The 19,462-nt window shown below is 43.3% G+C and overlaps 1 protein-coding gene across 6 annotated transcripts in view; it reads left to right on the top strand.

The window, feature by feature from the left end:
- RALY (RALY heterogeneous nuclear ribonucleoprotein) overlaps nt 1-19,462 on the top strand; it is an 81,305-nt gene that overhangs the window by 39,062 nt on the left and 22,781 nt on the right. The gene's annotated exons all lie outside the window — the stretch shown is intronic.

Raw genomic sequence — 19,462 nt, forward strand, 5'->3', positions numbered from 1 at the left:
TTTTGTGTGCACCAACCATACAGGATATTGTAGACAATCAAATGGGAGATGCAAGTTGGAAAGCTTTGTGAACTGTAGAACAGCATGACTGAAGTGAGAGAAGGTGAGAAGAAAGTGTTATAAGTATCCTTGGCATCTCAGTCCCTGACCTATTTGCCACCCCACTCCCCAACGGTAAAAGGGAAGGTTTTGCCTTGGAAATTTACACTGTAAATTTTCTCCCATGCCCTTCTCCTCCTCTCCTTCTGCAGGCCCTACCGGAAGTTCAGTCTATCCACAAGTTCAGTCTTTCCAGGGCACAGAGACAAAACCAGGCAGCACTGGCAGCCATGATTTGCAGCATGTGGGCTGCAGAGTGCAGGTTTAGATGCACTCACACAGCCTGGCTCCAAGGCCACTGCCAGTACAGATATTATAGTTGGTTTCAAGAGTCCATCCCAAGCATGTTAGAACAGGAGGGCTATTCCTCTTCTGGCCCTAGGTTCCCTGCCTTCCCCCAACCCCCACCCTCCAGCTGCTAGTGAAAAAGGCACTTGTACTGCAGCCTCATATCTTATCAGAGGCCATGGGCATTCCAGTTTTCCCACCGTTTCTCTCTCTCTTGGCCAGTGATATAGGTCACTGTCTTCACACTCTGTAACAAGGGGCATTCTGTTCTTCCCTCTGCCTGCCTGAGGATGCACAGAGGGATCTGTCCTCCAACCTGATGCTCCTGGAATCCACACTGGCCAACCTTCCCTCCTATTCTGAATCTCCGGACTCTTCCTGTCCTCTCTTTCTGTATTGGTTAATCTAATGTTCTATAGCTTCTGGCCTTTACATGGCCTGGGCATCAAGCTTGGCTTTTATTGTTTTCATGACAACTGCCCTGTGAAGAAGTTCCACTACTGACTATTTTAAAATATGAACGATTCTATGTAAAATATTGTATAATATACTGATATCCGTATAGTATCTTATTTATCTAACATCCTCAATTTTCCAGAGTGCAACTGAAAAACAAGAAGGTAACAAAGCATTGTCATCCTTAAGACCTTGCACAGCACTAATTTATTCCTATTTTTACGTGTTGTTGTAGCAAGCTTAGCAATCTGGTTTCTAAACCTCCATAAGATTAAGAGCGGTGTATAAAAAGGGGAGGAGGAGCTGCTATATTAGCAGCAGCTAGAGGTGAGAGCTGAAAGCTAACAGTAAGGGAGAGGTAAAAGAAGAATGATAAGAAAGAGAAGTTAAAATGGGTATGAAGGTCATACTTCAGGGACAACAGCCCTATAGACATCTATGCATTTCACTAAGGTGGAGCTAGGTAATTTTTAAGGTAGTTCTAGGTTCTTCTTGAGGGACAGAGGTATCAGAGAATGTTTAATTATTTGTAGTATCTACTATATTATCAGGTGCTATATTGAATGCTCTACATAAATTGATTTCATTTTCATAACAGCTCGGGAGGTAGGTGGTGATATTCTCATTTTATAAATTACGGAGACTTAGAGAGGGATACACAGGCAGTGACTGGAAGACCTAAGCTTAGAACTTAGAAGAATCTGGCTTTAGAGAACCAAGTTTTTTCTATTCTACATTGGCTCTTTCTCCATGACCTAAAACCCTGGTCTTTCTCAGACTCTTGGGACAGTGGTTCCCACCCTCCCAACCCCACCTTTATTCATTCTCCTATATATGAATATCTTTTTAAAGACGTCCATTCATTCAGTGTGTATTTATTGAGTGTCCACCATGTGCCAGGCACAGTTTTAAGTGTTTGAAACGTAGCAGTGAAGAAAATAGTTTTCTCTCTTGTATCCTAAATTCTAGTGGAGGATAAACAAATGAATACATAGGAATAAAAATAAAGCAAGGTAAGGGAATAGGGAGGGACTGTGTGATGAAAGAAGGCTTCTGTGAGAAAATAAACTCTGTTCAGAAATATGCACGAGCTGAAGTAGTATGAGTTATGCGTATATCTTGGGGAATAACATTCCAGGCATAGAGTTCAGCAAGTTCAGAAGCCCTAAAACAGGAGCATGCTTAGTGTCTTGAGGAACAAAAGGAGGTCAGTGTAGCTAGAGATGAAGTGAGCAATAGGGAGAGTGGATTATGGAGAAGAAGTCACAAGGGTAGACAGGGACTCAGATCATGTAGGGCTTTATTCTGAGTGAAATAGGAAGCCACTGGAGAGTTTTGAGTAGAGGAATGACATAATCTTACGTCCATAAAATCGCTCTGCATGACTCTACCGGCTAGGACCTCCGGTACAGTGTTGAACAGAATTGGTGAAAGCAGACACTCTTACCTTGTTCCCCATTTTAAGGAGAAAGTATTCAGTCTTTCACCATGTTAGCTGTAGGGTTTTTTGGTAGACTTCTTTTATCAGGCCAAGTAAGTTCTCTTCTATTTCTAGTTTACTCAGAGGTTTTATTATGGATGGATGTTGGATTTTGTTTGTGTAGTTTTTATCCTTTATTCTACTAACATGGCACTATGTTATTGATTTTTGGATTTTAAACCAACCTCATTCCTAGAATAAATCCCACTTGGTTATAGTGTATAATCCTTTTTGTATGGTGTTGGTTTTGGCTTACTAATATTTTGTTGAAGAGTTTTGCCTGTATTCATGAGGCATGTTTGTGTCCCACTGGAGCAGCAAGCCTGACAGAAGAGTGACTGACAGCTCCTAGAGGGCAGTTTTAAGGCCGTTGACTGTGGCAGAGAGGTAGGGATCTGAGCCTAAGAATAAGGCCAAGAGATCAAAAACCCAAGCTGGGAAACCATAAATCAGGAAACCAAGGTCCATCAGCAAGTTTGATACCAGAATCATAAGATGAGTAGGACATGAATAAAGGGGACTTATGACCTAATGGGGCAGATGCAGAAAAGCCCCAAAACTATCCTACAAAAGATCACGTTAACACAAAAGCAGAAATTGCTGCTTTTGAGTTATATGTCATTTTGTATTAGGAGTCTCTACTGGTCTACCGTACCTTCGTCTCCCTCCCCATCTCCTCAGTTAGCATAATATATCAAGAGTTAGTGTACTTAAGTGCATAGGGCAAGAGACAAAGTGATCTACAGGATAACTTGTCTTTAGGAAGATTAATTAACTCCATCTTTTCCACCATTGTATATATTCTTAAAAACCTCAGGCTATATGCTGCTGGGGAAAGAGAGGAAGCTTTAAAGCCAAAGATTTGAATCCTTGCTGTGACATTCATTTCCTTTGTGACTAACCTCTCCAAGCTGTAGTTTCCTCCTCTGCAAAATGGGAACAATAATGCCTATACAGTTATTGTGATGCTAATAGGAGATGATGAAAAAATGCCTGGCCTGGATTGGTGTTCAGCCACTAGTGGTTGAAATAAATTCTGATACCCTGTGTTCAGTGTCAGATTGTAGTAGAAGGTGAGTATTGTGGCCCAGGCTCTTAAGCCTGTTCTACTAACTCAACCTTGGGAAAGCATTTAATATCTCTGGGCCTCAGTTTCCTCAGCTCCAAAAAGAGGGAATGAAGTAGAAAGTTGTTCTATAATTGCTGGTATGTCTCTTCCAGTTCTGTGCCTCCAAAGGCACTTGGTCTGTCGTTCAAAGGAAAAAAAGAGGAGGGGGCCAAAAGAGAAGACTCAGATTCAGTCCTGCTTAACGCTGCAGCAGAGACAGAAAGAAAGAGCCATTACCTACAACGAGAAGTGTTTGGGAGTCGGCTGCAGGGGCAGTGACCCGCCTGTCACTCAGCATTTGGAAAAAAAATATCAATGAGGAAATCAGAATGGCCTGGAATGTTGGCGACTGAGTAGATAACGAGTATGAGAGAGTCCATGAGGCATAGAACCCAGTTTGTGCTCTGTCACCCACTTTCTGGGTTTTCCCAGTCAAGCTGTTTATCTTTTTGCAGCCTCCATATCCCCATCTGTAAAATGAATTAGGCAATGTATTCTCCAGGGGCCTCTTCAGGGCTTCCTAAAATTTCATTGTCCGCTCTCCTCTGGCTCTCAAGTTGGCTTGTACTCAGCTTTTGCCCTTGGTGTTGAGGATTTCATTTATAGGAGAAGGCTTCTTAACTAGCAGGTTAGCACTACAGTATATATTTAGAATGCTCTTGAAACCACAATTTCAGCCTGCTAAGAATCATAAAATTTTCAAGTCCAGAAATGCCTTGGTCCACCTGGTTTCACCCCGTCAGTTAACACTGAGAGATGATGCAATAGAGTGGAAAGACTACTGGCTTTAACAGCAGACCTGGAATTTAGATGCCAGCCTGTATTAGCTTAATTTCTCTGAGCCATAGAAAATGAGGATAGTGATAATAGAGTAGGCATGTAAAGAATTGTTATTATTTGGAGGAGAAAGAAAAAACTGAGGCCTGAGAGATGATGTCGCCTGCTCAGAGTCACGCTCAGACCAGAACCTAGGTCTCTTGTGTCTCAGTCCAGGGTTTTCTCCTCTGGAGTCAAGGTCAGCTGTACCCATACGTAGGTAGTAGCAAAGATTGGAACTGAAAGCATGTCAGCTTTCTTAACATCTCTGCCAACAGTCTTCTCAATTCCCCTGTGGCGTGTGTCAATAACACAGCCCGTACTTGTTTTAGAAACAAGCTCTTCATAAGCACTCCTGTTTGATTTGCTTTGGCTGGTACAGGATCCAGATGCTCTTAGAATAGCACAACAGACTCTCCAAATCAGCCCATTCCCATTCTGAGCCACTCACGGCTCTGATCTGCTCACTGGGGTTCATCCCCTAGTCCTCCCTACCTGTCATATGAATCACGTTCAGTCATCTTTTGTTATTTGCCCTTTCCCTGTTGGTGGAAGTCACATTTATCAAGTGCCTACTATGTGCCAGGTATTGTCATAGGTGTTTTAAGTTAAAATTATCTTCGTTAATCTTTATAACTCATTAAGTTATTAATAGCTCCAGAGGGAAAAGCTGAGGCTCAGTGAAGTAAATGAATTTGCCAGAGGTCATATACTTAGCCTGTGAAAGAGCTGGGTTTTGAACTCAGGTCCTCCTGCTTCCATAGACCCCATGCATTTAGTATAGTAAGCTCTTTCCTGAGTATCATACTGCCTCTGGCTTCTGCCCTTTCAGGAGGGTAGAGTGTTCAAGAGTGCCCAGGAAGGGGTATACAGTGGCTTTAGTATAATGGGAATATCTCCATGCCTTCAGTGCATTTTCCCATGAGTTTCTTCTGCTCTCCTGCCTCAAACCAACTTCTCTAGGATCCACGTGTGTGGCCCAGAGGTCCAGTCACTAAGCGAGTGGCCAGGTTTCCATCTTCAACATGGAACATGGACTCTCTAGTAAGAAGTGCACTTGTCATTTTCAAAGTTGAATGAGGGGAATATTCCAAGCAATAAGCCCCTTGTATGCCCAACTCTGAAATGTAAGGAAGGAAGAGAGAGGGTCTACACATCTCAAGTGTGATGAGCCTCCTTCAGGGACCTGGCAGGAGAGGAGAATAATATGAAAGATTTAAGAATAAGATTGCTCTAATAGGTCTTCAAATCTGTAATCATTTTTCAGTTTACAAAGCACCTTACTTGTAGAGATTTTAGTTTAAGGAAACTGAAGGCATCTGCCTTTATGTGGCAGAGTCAGGGGCTAGAGTCCAACTCCTTAGTCTTGATAAGGCCAGTGAATCTAGGCCCTCCCTGAAAGGGTTCTGTCCCTGGCCTTGGGTTCCACTCAATCTTCATTTGCAAAAGGGGCAGGCCTTTAGTCTCTGCCCTTTTCTGAGCCCTCCTCTGCCCACTTGTCCCCTTCCTCAGCCCTTCCTACTCAACTGCTAGGGCCTTCTTAATGAGACCCTCTTCTAATGATACGTTTTTAAGTATAGGGTAAGAGGAGATATTTTTGGCTCTGTATTGTCCTCAGGATCATTTGCCATAAAATGATGGAATTTTAGGATGTCAGAGTGGGAAGAGATCTTAACAGTTATCAAGTTTATGGAGGAGCCCTTTATTTAAACATATAATTAAACATCTCAAACAGAGCTGCTCTGTTAGAAGTGGCAGTGGTGGGCCCAGAGTCCACCAGTCCAGCCTCCCCCTTACCCTCATCGAAGACAGGCTCTGAGGCATCTGCCTTAAACCTGCAGAGTTGCCAGGAACACAGTTTATAAAACAACACTGACCTAGATCAACTTACCCGTTTTATAATTGTGAAATTGAGGCCCAGCAAGGGGCAGTAAGTAATAGGCCCAAGGTCACACAATGAATTAGTGGCAGGTCTGACTCTCAGCTTTGTGCCCTTTCTGCTACACTGAGCTTTATGTCATTTCATAAGTGACCACCTGTTTCACTTCACTAACATCCTGTGCCTGGATATCAGGCTTCTTTTGCCTCCTGGCATCTGGTTCCTGTGAGGTAGGTAGGCAGGCCTGTGGATGTGTGTGCTATGTCAGGGCATAATTCTCATCCATGTGGTGAGCATGTGTCAAGTTTTGTTTAACTCAGTGTGGGAACCAGCAGAAAGAGAATAGCTGAGAAACTGGATTTATGTTCTTAGTGGAAAAAGGATTGCTGAAATGAGATTGCTAAATTAGATCCAAAATTGATTAATGTCCTAATGAAAATGTAACATTTCATGTTATCTTTTCTACTTCTCAGTTTGCTATATGTTAACTTCTAACTTTGCAGAGTTTTAAAATATTTGGGCCCCAACTGTTTGTGAACAGTAAGTCAAACAAAATTCCATTCTCCAAGAGTATCAGGTGACTCTCAGATACATACTAAAAAAAATGTCCTAACATGACTTTAAAAGTTCACACAGTTGTCTTTTTCCCTTACTTCCAGTTTTTGGATAATTTTCCTTAACAAAGCACTGCTGAAAATCATCAGAGTCTCCGGTATTAAAGCTGGCTAGAGCTCTCCCAAGTCAGGAGGGCATCTTTCTGCTCAGGGCACAGACCCGACTTCTTTGCTCAAGCTTCTGCAGGTAGCAGCTATTAGCAGGACCTTGAGCTGTCTCCTACAGCCCTACTCAACTGGCGTGGAGCTTGGCCTTTGCGAATCCTAGACTTGCTTCTTCCCCTTCACCTAGTCATGGAGGCTTTTTCCCTGCTCTGGTTACCCTCAGGGCCATCTTGGATGCAAAGAGGTCCCAAAGTTCCACCTGGAGGAAGTTTGTTTTGAGCAGAGTTTTACTCAGGTAAAGTAGGCAACTGCTTTCATTATGTGGTTTTGTCTCTGAAATGTTTTGCCCATCTTCTTATCCCCAATGCTACCATCCAAGGCCAGATATTAATCCTCTCTCACTGAGACTTTTTCATTGTCAACTAGCCTGTATCCCCATCTCCAGTCTTTGCCCCTGAAATATAACCTCCTTTTTCTCTCCATAGGTTTTAAGATACAGATCTTATTCCTATCACTTTCCTGCTCATAAAACCTCTAGAATAAAATCCAGTGTCCTTAGCATGACATTCAAGGCTCTGCAAATACTATTTCTCCTCTTTCTTTCCAGCTTCTTCTCCAGTCCCATAGGAGTTCATAGTAGTGAGTAGAAGTATGAGGGAAACCAACTTTTGGTTGGATGAACTATCTGATCAAGTCTGCCAGTGAAGGTTAAGAAGTGTTATTAGTTGTGGTACCATGTTAACATCCAATATGATAAACGTTTGTGCCAGGCACAGAGATAGGTCCTTAGGGATAAGGAGAAGGCAAACACATGGTCAAGGCCTTTGGAGCCCATAGCTGATCAAGGAGAAGAGGTAGATAAAGTAAGTAGGTGGCAGTGATGATCACTATAATGGAAGCATGTGGAGTGCTTTGGGAACTTGGAGGAGGGGGGGATACTAACTGCCTGAGAGATCAAGGAAGGCTTCACAAAAGAGCTGATATTTGAGTTGGACTTCAAAGATGAGACATTTGACAGTCGTGAAAGATGAAGTATTTGGCAGTTGAGAAGGGGAGTCTGTAGCTTCCAAGCAAAGAGACCAGTGAGGGCAAAGGCACAGAAGCTTACATGTGTGTCTCAGAGAAGAGTAAACAGTCCATTGTAGCCAGAGCATAGGATTTCAGGAATGGAGTGTGGTTAGGGTTAAAGTTATCAAAGTAAGTTGGGGCTAAACTGCGTAAGGCCTCATTTTCCAGGTTAAGGAAATGCTGTGTTTCACATCTAGTATACAATAATAATTCTTGAATTAAGTGGTATATATTTGTCTATTTGTGCACGTGTGTACTTGTGTGTTAGGATGTCATTGTTACATTTGGAGATGATTTTTGAAGACCCTCTGAGGCAAAGCAAATATCAAAAATTGGAGCCAAAAGGACAGGTTAAACCTAAGTTCACCCAGGCTTGAACTTTGAACTTCTGAGATTTTCACCAGTTCCATAAGCCCATAAGTTAATCATAGCATGCCAGAATTGGAAGGGACCTTAGGGATCCATTCAACAAATGCCTGATACTATTCTTGTAGCTGAGATATGGTAGTGAACAAAACAAAGACTGCCTTCATGGAACTTGTTTCAGTGGAGGAGACAGAAAACGAGTAAATCATTAATTATTAGATTATTTCATATGTGTTATGAAGAAAGATATGCAGGCTAGGCCCCAAGATAAGAGCATGTTTGTAGAGAAACTAGGAGGCAGACAGGGTGGTTGGAACAGCACCAAAGAGAAAGGAGCAGGGTTAAGGTTGGAGAGGAGACAGCTGAGGCCAGAACGTATAGGACCCTGCATTTGGCCAATGGGAAAATGAGGCTAATATCCAGGGCCACATAGCAAGTTAGTAGGAAGGCCAGGATTGGTAACTATCCTGGTTCAGCCTCCCTTCCCTTGCCTGCCTGCTGGCTTCTGGCTTTTATCCAAGATTAACTTGGATCCCATTTAATTCCTTTATTCTCCTCTCCCTCACTTAGCTCTCTTTCTCTATCCCTGTACCCAAGGTTCCTGTCATACCATTACTCTGTTTCATTTCAAGCTTCTTTGCTTAATCACAGCATTAGCATTTCCCAGACTCACATTTGTACACATGACCTGGTAATAGAGTGATTCCTGGAAGGTCAAAGTTAGAGAGGTCCCTGGACATCTTTTAGTTTGATTCTCTGGTATTAGAAACCCAGAGAGGACGAGTGACTTGCCCAAGGCCACTTAACTAGTTAGTGGTAGAACTTGATTTCCTTTGCCTCCCAGTCTCTGGCTCTTCAGTTTTGGCATGCTACCTCTCTTTCTTTAGTGTCCAGCAAAAGGGAGTCAAGTTGTGATACACATAGTTGGCAAGAGCAGCTAGCATTCAGTGACCCTCTGCCATCTGCCCCTTAGCTTTTTATTTTGTCTTTGTCATGTGAGTTTACTGTTTTATTCTGGCCAATGTCTTTGAACTACCACTCTTTGCAAAGACAGTATGTTGCTAAATTTCGCATCCTAGTTCATGCTATCCCCCCTACTTAACTGGCAGCCTACTCTTAACCTCCAGTCTACATCCAGGCTTGTCTTTTAAGCCCAGCCCGTATTATCTTGAGAGAAGCAATGTAGAAAGAGCATAGCATTTGGAGTTGGATATATCTGGATTTGAATCCCAGCTTTGGCATGTACTGGGACAAAGTAATCTTGGATAAGTTAGTTGACTTCTGAGAGCAGTTTTCTCATCTGTAAAATGGGGATGTTAATACCTGCTTGATGGGATCATTGGAAAGATTATTTAAAGTGTTATATGGGTATACCTCAGCATTCTGTAAAGAGAAACTTAGTAATTCTTCCTCAAAAGCCCATCCTGAATGCCCTCTCCCTTTTTCCTAATCATCTAATAGCCAACACTTCTTGGGTGGGTTTCTATGTGCCAGACACTGTGCTAAGTGCTTTTAAAAAGTATTTATTGGGAAATTCCTTGGCGATCCAGCAGTTAGGACTCTGAGCTTTCACTGCCGAGGACCTGGGTTCAATCACTGGTTGGGGAACTAAGATCCTGCAAGCCGTGAGGCGCAGCGCTCCCCCCCACCCAAAAAAAGTATTTATTACTACATGTGAATCTATAATTATCTCAAAATTAAAAGTTTAAAAAAAATTTAAACCACTGATCTCATTTTTTCTGTATTTATTATTCTTGCTCTTGGTAGATAGATGCCAGGTTAGGATTCAATATATGCCTGTGTTCCGGTTCTTGCTATTTTCTAGTTCTGTAAATTTTGGACAAACCTCTTGACCTCACTCTTAAGTGTTTTTCCCACCAGAGTCCTAAAATTCCATTTCATAACCATTTGGAAACCTGACTTGCTTACCTTCTCACCTTGGAATTTGCCTCTATTGATGACATTGCAGTGGCAACTGGGCTGGCCCTGTGTGACTTGGAGAGGACAGTATGAGAGGCAAGAGAACTAGGCACCTGGGAGCTATTAGATCAAGGATTAGCAACTTGTCATAAATCAAAAGATTTCTGGGGTAGGAGTCTGGGGGTCATGTCGATGGTGACTCTACTTGGACTATGTTCTCGGGGTGAGATTGCCAACTTCATTGAATGGAAGGACCAGCAATGCACAGGCACTCTAGCTTGTGCCTGGGTAAAAGACAGCGTGTTGGTGGCAAGTGTCCAACGTGGCCACGGCGGCCCACAGGCCATCTCTGCCATTCAGGACATCAGCCGCTGGCCCTGCCAGCCCTGGGGCAAGGTTGCTGTGGTTTCATAGAAAGAGCCCAGTCTCTGAAATTGCAAGTTCCGATTGTGAGTTCAAATCCCTGTCTACCAACTACTGGTTGTGTTCTTCAGCTAGTTCCTCAACTAGTTCCTTGGTTCCTGAAAATTCTTACTTTATCTCTCAGAGCCACAGTTTCTCTGTCTGTGAAATAGTGCTGTTGAGGGAGTTCCCTGGTGGCCTAGTGGTTAGGATTCCAGGCTTTCACTGCCGCGGCCTGGGTTCAATCCCTGGTCGGGGAACTGAGAGCCCATCCTGCAAGCCTCGCCGTGCGGCCGAAAAAAAAAATAGTGCTGTTGATACCTACTTTGGGGGTTGTTGGGAGGATTCAAAATACCTTAGGCAAATAGGTGTCACACAATACCTGATACTTAGTTGGGTGAATGGCAAGTTGATCTGCTGCTGTTAGCTCTGAAGACCAGTGTCCTTGGGAGGTGCCATTCAAGTCAGGGCTGCTCTGATTCTCTTACCACCTCCCCACTCGCCCCCAGAAACACCCTAGACCCCTCCTTTCCTTCCTCAAGTTCAGACCCCAGAAGTATTGTCTGTCTCACCAGGTGGCATATCTGAGTAAGCAAGATTGTTACATAGCAGACATACAGGACCAGGGAATGTAGCTCAGGCAGCAGCTGATGAACAAAAGGCTTCTCTCTGTTCCCAATAAATTGGTCCTTGGGGATCCTAGCTTTGAAATTCTAATTGACACAGGAAGGAAAAGATTCATTAGGCTCTGGTCTCATTAAAGTGTTCTGCTGCTCACCTACGATTTATTCTTGGCACTTCATCAGGAGAAATTAAGTAAACCAACAGGCTGGGAGGCTGCTGACAGCATAGTTCAGTGTACCTGGTGCTGCTCGTGGGGTGAGGATATTGGGCCTCCCATACTCTGGAGCACACAACTGGCTTCAGAAGTTCCTCACCCTTAGGACTTAGCATGAGTCTAAGTCTCATATATTGTCAGTGCTTTTGAGTTCATTCATAGGTGATAGCTCATTTATGGATGGTCCAGGAAGAACTGGGGCTTGCCCAAGATCACTGAGCACAGCAGTGGTGGAGCTAGAATTAGAAACAGTCAGCCCTCCTGACTTCCAGGCCAAGAATCTCCTTTGGATTTCTAGATCCACTATTTCAGTCATTCAACCATCAACAGATACTTTTGACACATGCTGTGTGCTAGGATTCTATGATAAAACAGACATGGGGGGAGTGGAGAGGGAATACCTGACCCAGTATTAGGGGAGATTAGAAAGGCCTCCAAGTCTGAGGGGTGAATAGGAATTAGCTCAGCAAAGAAGCATATGAGGAGTGTTCAAGGCTGAGGGATCAGCACCTACAAAGGCTTAGAGACTCTCTCCAGTAATGGAAAGTCTTGCTAGGGTGGAGGAATTGAGGAAGAGATAAGTTATGATGAGTCAGTCTATGAGGTTTGGGCCACTTCCTGTTATAAGAACTCTATACCTGGGATTAGGAGTCCTGGGTGTTCTAGATTTGTTTCTACTGCCAGTATTTCTTTAGCATCTTTCTGGTGTGCCAGTGCTGGGCATTGAGGTACAAAAACGCATAAAATATATGTAGCTCTGTCCCCCAGAGATCTGTTAGTTTAATGAGGCTAACAAACTAATAAATAACTCCTATAACAAATAAAAGGAACAATTACCTTTGATGGAGGAAGTCAGAGTTGAGCTGTGTGTCACCATCAGTATTTTCTCTGGGCTTCGATTATCTCACCTGTCAATTTAGTGATAACCACTGTCCTGTGTAGCTCATGAGCTGATGGGAAGACAGCTCTGTAATGACTGATGTTTGTGTGGCATTTTGTGGGTTACAAAACACTCTTTCATCATTAATTAATTGAGTCTTAACTATAATCTTATGACTTAGGAAATCTTCCACCAATTTACAGATGCGGAAACTAAGGCTGAGAGAGGTTGAGGCTTGTTTATGGTTTTACAGCTTTTGATTAACAAAAGCTAGGATTAGAAATCCAAATCTTTTGCTCTCTTTTGCATTACAGTGAATCTGAACAAACTTTGAAAAGTAGAAAGATGGCAGGCTTTCTGTTCCATACTTGAGTGGCACATTTCCCTCTCCCTTCAATAGAAATGCAAAGAATGACTTCAGTGTGAGAAAAGCAGACTTAAATTGCCTGGGGAGAAAGAAAAGGAGCTTATTTCAAGTCTTCCCCAGACTGGGCTCTGAACTTTTAAGACCATGTGTCCCAATGCTCTGTCAACTCCCACTATTCCATCTCATGCCATTTACAGAGTAAATGTCTCAACTATTATGTCACTGGCTACAAATAGCAACTTGTAGGGTAGACAGAGCCTGCTTTACAGGTGGGTAAACTGAGGTCCACAGAAGTTAAGTAATTTGCCCAGATTCACTGAATTATTCATGCCAGAATGAGGACTGGAATCCAGGGCTCCTGACACCACAGGTGCTCTTATGTCATAGAAGAATGCTCCTTTGATTCATTCAGTTCACACAATTCTTGAATATACCCCATGAGCCAGAGACTTTGTTTTACAAGAGAACCTCTGGTTAGGCTCAAACTATGTTGGTGCAGTGCCTTCCTCTCTAAGAGGAGGGACTTTGCTATTTATTTATCTGTCCCTGACCAGGGCCTGGTTCCAAGAATGCTTTGCTATTGTTTTTGGCCTTACTCTGTCAGAAGCTGAAGGGAGCAGATGGCCACAGCAGTGTGGATCATGAGGGTGTGATCCCAGGCTGGGCTAGAGAATGAGTTGAGAGCCCTACTCATCTACTACTGTTTCTACGGTCAGGGCCCTGCCAAGGTGTTTTCCATCCCAGAACAAATTGAAGCTGGCCAACCCTGCCCCCTCCTACTCCCATACACAACGTACTTGTTGATCTTCTGGATAGATTTCATACAAAGGCTTCTATGATCTGCTGTCCCAAATGACCCTTTGGACCTATTTCCCAGGCATGTTGCACTATTTAAAGAGTCTCCTATATCTACAGGCCTCCCAACACTCCCACCCTCACTGCTGTTTTTACTTCTGACTCCTTAAGCAGATTGGCTGCTTAGTGTGACTCTGACAATTAGCCTAAAGAGTACACAATACTGAGAAGTTGACATGTTTTCTGTTTATCCAAAGTTCTAAATGGAAAGTTTAAGGAACACTATTTTGGAGCAGGGCAGGGAGGTGGGGTGACTGGGATAAGGACAGTTGACTTCATGGGAAGCCTACAAGAAACTCAAGTACCTTAAAAAGTCATGAAAGGAAATAACAACATTTGTTCACAATATTTCAAGTGCCCCTTATATTCATATCTTTATATATTACAGAGCCCTTTCATACCTATTATTGCCTTTGAGTCTCAGAGCAACTCTTTGAGGGCAGCAGTGCAAGGATTACTATTCCCACCTGACAGTTGAGACCAGGGAAGGTTAGGGAAGAAGGTTAGTGATCGATCTTCTGGTAATTATGGTGGCAGAGCCCCAAACAGAACCAAGAATTGGGAGACAGGTAGTCCTAGGTTTGAAATCTGGTGCTCATCATATTCTAGCTGAATGACCTTGGGCAAGTTACTTAGCCTCTTCAAGCCTCAGTTTTCTTCTCTGTAATAAAAGGATAACTATCTCTTACGGTTGTCAAAGCATTAAATAATATAATGTATGGACAAATGCGAGCACAGTATGGAACAAATATTAGGAGCTTAGTAACTGCAGGTTTCCCATCTTAGTGTTTTAAGTGTCTTGTATCCTGAGTCTTTAAGAATTAGTACTCTCACCCTCAGAATGGGAGAAAATATTTGCAAACGAAGCAACTGACAAAGGATTAACCTTCAAAATTTACAAGCAGCTCATGCAGCTCAATATCAAAAAAACCAACAACCCAATCCAAAAATGGGCAGAAGACCTAAATAGACATTTCTCCAAAGAAGATATACAGATCACCAACGAACACATGAAAGGATGCTAAACAACACTAATCATTAGAGAAATGCAAATCAAAACTACAATGAGGTATCACCTCACACCGGTCAGAATGGCCATCATCAAAAAATCTACAAACAATAAATGCTGGAGAGGGTGTGGAGAAAAGGGAACCCTCTTGCCCTGTTGGTGGGAATGTAAATTGATACAGCCACCATGGAAACGGTATGGAGGTTCCTTAGACAACTAAAAATAGAATTACCATACGACCCAGCAATTCCACTACTGGGCATATACCCTGAGAAAACCATAATTCAAAGAGTCATGTACCACAATGTTCATTGCAGCTCTATTTACAATAGTCAGGACATGGAAGCAACCTAAGTGTCCATCGACAGATGAATGGATGAAGGAGATGTGGCACATATACACAATGGAATATTACACAGCCATAAAAAGAAACGAAATTGAGTTATTTGTAGTGAGGCGGATGGACCTAGAGTCTGTCATACAGAGTGAAGTAAGTCAGAAAGAGAAAAACAAGTACCGTATGCTAACACATATATATGGAATCTAAAAAAAAATGGTTCTGAAGAGCCTAGGGGCGGGGCAGGAATAAAGACACAGATGTTGAGAATGGACATGAGGACACGGGGAAGGGGAAGGGTAAGCTGGGACGAAGTGAGAGAGTGGCATGGACATATATACACTACCAAATGTAAAATAGATAGCTAGTGGGAAGCAGCCACATAGCACCGGGAGATCAGCTCGGTGGTTTGTGACCACCTAGAGGGGTGGGATAGGGCGGGTGGGAGGGAGACGCAAGAGGGAGGAGATATGGGGATATTTGTATATGTATGGCTGATTCACTTTGTTATAAAGCAGAAACTAACACACCATTGTAGAGCAATTATACTCCAGTAAAGATGTCATAAAAAAAATTAGTACTCTCACTACAGTAAAGTGAACTACATGTAATGAATTTCTGTAAGCCAGAGTATCATTTAAGTGCCTCACTGGGTTAGTGGGAAGCAGGGGTGCTCCAGGCACTGGTTAAGTACTTCTGATACAAATCACAGTGGGTTAGAGCTGACCAGGGACCCGAGAGATCTATTCCAATGTGTCTTCCTCAGAAGAGATGTTAATAATCTAGGAAAAGTCAGACTGAATAATGCAAAGTACATTTCTTTATTGTTGACTTCTTTTTTTTTTTTTTTTTTTAATTTATTTAATTTATTTATTTGGCTGTGTTGGGTCTTCATTTCTGTGCGAAGGCTTTCCTCTAGTTGCGGCAAGTGGGGGCCACTCTTCATCGCGGTGCGCGGGCCTCTTACTGTCGCGGCCTCTCTTGTTGGGGAGCACAGGCTCCAGATGCGCAGGCTCAGTAGTTGTGGCTCACGGGCCCAGTTGCTCCACGGCATGTGGGATCTTCCCAGACCAGGGCTCGAACCCGTGTCCCCTGCATTGGCAGGCAGATTCTCAACCACTGTGCCACCAGGGAAGCCCTATTGTTGACTTCTTAGAGCCTTAGCGTGCATGTGACTGGGGAGGGTAGGGAGGAAGGGATGGAGTATGCCAAGTTTCCTGTTTTTATTTGATCTTGGAGCCCCTTTTCTGAGGAGCTCTCATTAACATCTTGAGGAACACTGGTTTTTCATGGAAGAGTTCATGCAACACTGATACAGTTCAGTTCCTCCATTTTTTGGATGAGGCAATTAAGGTCTGTAATCAAGTTTACAGAGCCAGTCCACAGTAGAACAAAGTCTAAGGTTCAGGGTGCCTGACTCCCCCTTGGGCCACACCACTATTTGCACTCCATTGTTCTTACTCTTCTAGCCGGCAAATCATAAAATTACAGAGGATTCTGCAAACCACTAATCAGAGAGCATTGTTAGAGCATCAAGCTTTGTGTTTTGTTGTGTTTGTGCCAGTAAGCAGGAAAATGAGGAAACAACAGGCTTAATGGCCACCAAATGTTTCCAAACAGTTGAAAGACCAGGGGTCAGGTAATTTTAGCTCAGTGTCTGGAAAGGTGCCTCTAAACCACAAAGTTTTAAGTCTGTTCTTGTTTTAAGAAGTTTCAGTTGCATCCAGGGGGCTCATCCAAGAGGCCCATAGTGCAGTTCCCAGCGATGAACACTGATACCAGTAACTATGGGAAAGATCCTGAGAGGAATTTGAAGAGAACGTGTCAGATTTCTGCTCTTCCATCACCATCTTCCATGGAATTCAGTGGTTAGGAATGTGCCGCTGGTTTCTATCCAGACCTGGCAGAGGGAGTTGTCCTTGGCATTTATTTGGTGGGGGCTGTCCTTGCTTTTACTAAGCCTTCTAGTTTAGATCTAGTAAAAAATACAACCTTTACCTTTGCCAAGTTGTGCAGTAAACTTTCCAAAACACATCTGATAACACAAAACAATCCTGTGACATAGAGGTTATCTTCTATGTGTCGTTATGAGGACACTGAGGCTCAGAGAAGGGGTAGTGACTTTTCCAGGGGCTGACAGCAGATTAGTGATATGTTCATTGTTGTATTACAGGTGCCTAGTGCAATCCTGACATATAGTAGATCCTCAAGTATTTATTAATTGAAAAATTGGTACATTTCCAGGACTGAACTTCGGTCTTCGAACTCTTTGCCCAGTGTTCTTTCCTTTAAGCCAGCATGGTAGGGCCCAGTGGTTGGGCTCATCTCAGGGTCACCAGATAATTCAGAGAGAGTAGACTGGGTCTCCCTTGCTGTGTTGATTTCCAACGAGAATGGCCGTTTCTAGCCGTTGTTGCTCTCTGCTTGGTGAGGACCTTGTACATCTTCCCCACCATAGAAAGCTTAGATTCAGCAGTTTCTGGGCTGAAGATTCAACCTCTCTTTTGAGCCTCTGCTCCTTGGAGTCTACTGAACAAAGACACCACTGGTCCCCAGCTTCTCGCTCTGATCCTCCTTTGTTGTCTCTCTCATCACTGTTTTGCCTGTCCTTCTACCCTACTGATGGATGAGAAACTTGGGTTCATCCCATGAACTTCAAATATACAGTTCACTTTTAAGGAGCTGCCATGTCAGGAACACTGGGAAACCATTTACTGAAACAGTGCCCACCTAGGATTCTTTCACCTGTTGCATCTGCTTGTTGCCAGGGCAGTGCTGGAGGCTGGGATTGCAAAGATTAATAAAAGTCTCTGCCTTCTAGGAGTTCAGAGTCTAATGGAGAAAGACAGATGTGTAAATCACAAAGGTGCAGCAAATGTTGCTGTGACAGAAGTCTGTAGAGAATATCGGGGTCCAGAGGAGACAGTGACTGTCTTCCTGGGGGATGGAAAACAAAGGCTATCCTGAAGAGTTTTCATCAAGGTTATCACATAGGTGGCTTTGTGCACTGAAAACCCTTCTGGCTCCAGCCTCCATCACCAAATCAGAAACTGGTTCTGGTCCTGCTTTATTGATGAAGCAATCTCTCTTAACCTTACGCAATGTTAAGAGTGTGATATTTGGAGCCATCTATTAAATGGGACCAGTAGTAATAATAATTGCATTTAGAAAGCTCCTGAATGCTTCACTTGCTGGTATGTTATCTCACCGAATTTTCACAACCTTATGGGGAAGGTGCTGTAATATTATTCTCATTTTACAACTGAGAAAACTAAGGCACAGAGGAGTTAAGGCATTTACCCAGCATCATACAGCTGATACATGGCAGAGCTGGGATTTGAACCCAGGTAGTCTGACTCCAGAGTCGTTGTCCTAAAAGAGTCTCAGGGCCATTGTGACCTTGATATAATTCTTAACCTCAAAGAGTTGTTGTAAGAATGAGAAGTAAAATACTTAGCAATGCATCTACCACAAAATAAGCAATTAATGAATCATAATGATCATTTTTTATATTACAAAACAGCCTTTCCTAAAGGCTGGAGTGGATTGGGCTCCTGCAAAGATGTCTCCTTTCTGTCTCCCAAGTCTCCTGGCTTCGTTTTCTATACCGCCTGCTTCTTTGTTTCTTAAAAAGCATGAATGAGGAAGGGGGTGGGGACAGTGGTACCTGGAGTTCACTTCCGCAGGTACTCCCTGAGCACCACTCTGGGCCAGGGTCTATCCTGAAAGGCAGGAGGAATGCCGATATTAAATAGATTGTGGTCTCTGCCATCCAGGAATTCACAATCTGGGAGGGGAGATGACACAAATAAATCATTTTAATACTGCCTCCTCAGATGGATCTTAGGCAGCACATCAGATCCCATTGCCCACAGCTCATACCACTACTAGCAGGGCATGAATGACTTGCTATTATATTAATTGTTGAAATAATCATCCTGTTAATATCCTTGTCATCATTAAAGCAGATGTTATTAATGTAGAAAGTTGTAATACTTCAGAGAAGGTCAGCAGCTACTCAAAGGAGACTTTTAACATGCTCAATTGGAAAAACCTACTTTATTTTTATGGGGGGGTCGTGGTGGCACTCCTAAACTGCCAGTGGAGCTGAGGGAGTCCTTGGCTTGAGGAATGTACTATGGGGAAGGATTTATGTCCCTCAGGCCTCCCCGCTGGCCACCTGATGTGCTGCTTAGTTATCACATACTTTATAGTTTCTTGTACCCAGGCACATTTTTTTATTTGGCAGAAGGAGCAAGAAGTGGGGAGGTAGCTTTCTGAGGCAGTACATCTGCCTAGAGAGGCAGTGACTGAGCTCCTGCTGAGATTGGCTGGCGCTATGCCAGGGCAGTAAGGGTTTCTTGAGTATATGTATTATTGCAGGAGGTACCTCCAGTTGGTTGATCCATGAGCATTATTGGAGCCCCTGCCATGTGCCTACCAATGTGCTAGGTGCTGTGAAAAATACCCCAAAAGTTCTGCACTGCTTGGCAAGAGAAGACTAACATATGAGACAAAAAGAGTTGACACAGCGGGATGTTGTGATCGGGGTTTGACTTCTGTAGTTCAGACGCT

The sequence above is a fragment of the Balaenoptera acutorostrata genome, chromosome 15 (assembly GCF_949987535.1).
Source record: "Balaenoptera acutorostrata chromosome 15, mBalAcu1.1, whole genome shotgun sequence".
Classification (NCBI taxonomy): domain Eukaryota; kingdom Metazoa; phylum Chordata; class Mammalia; order Artiodactyla; family Balaenopteridae; genus Balaenoptera; species Balaenoptera acutorostrata.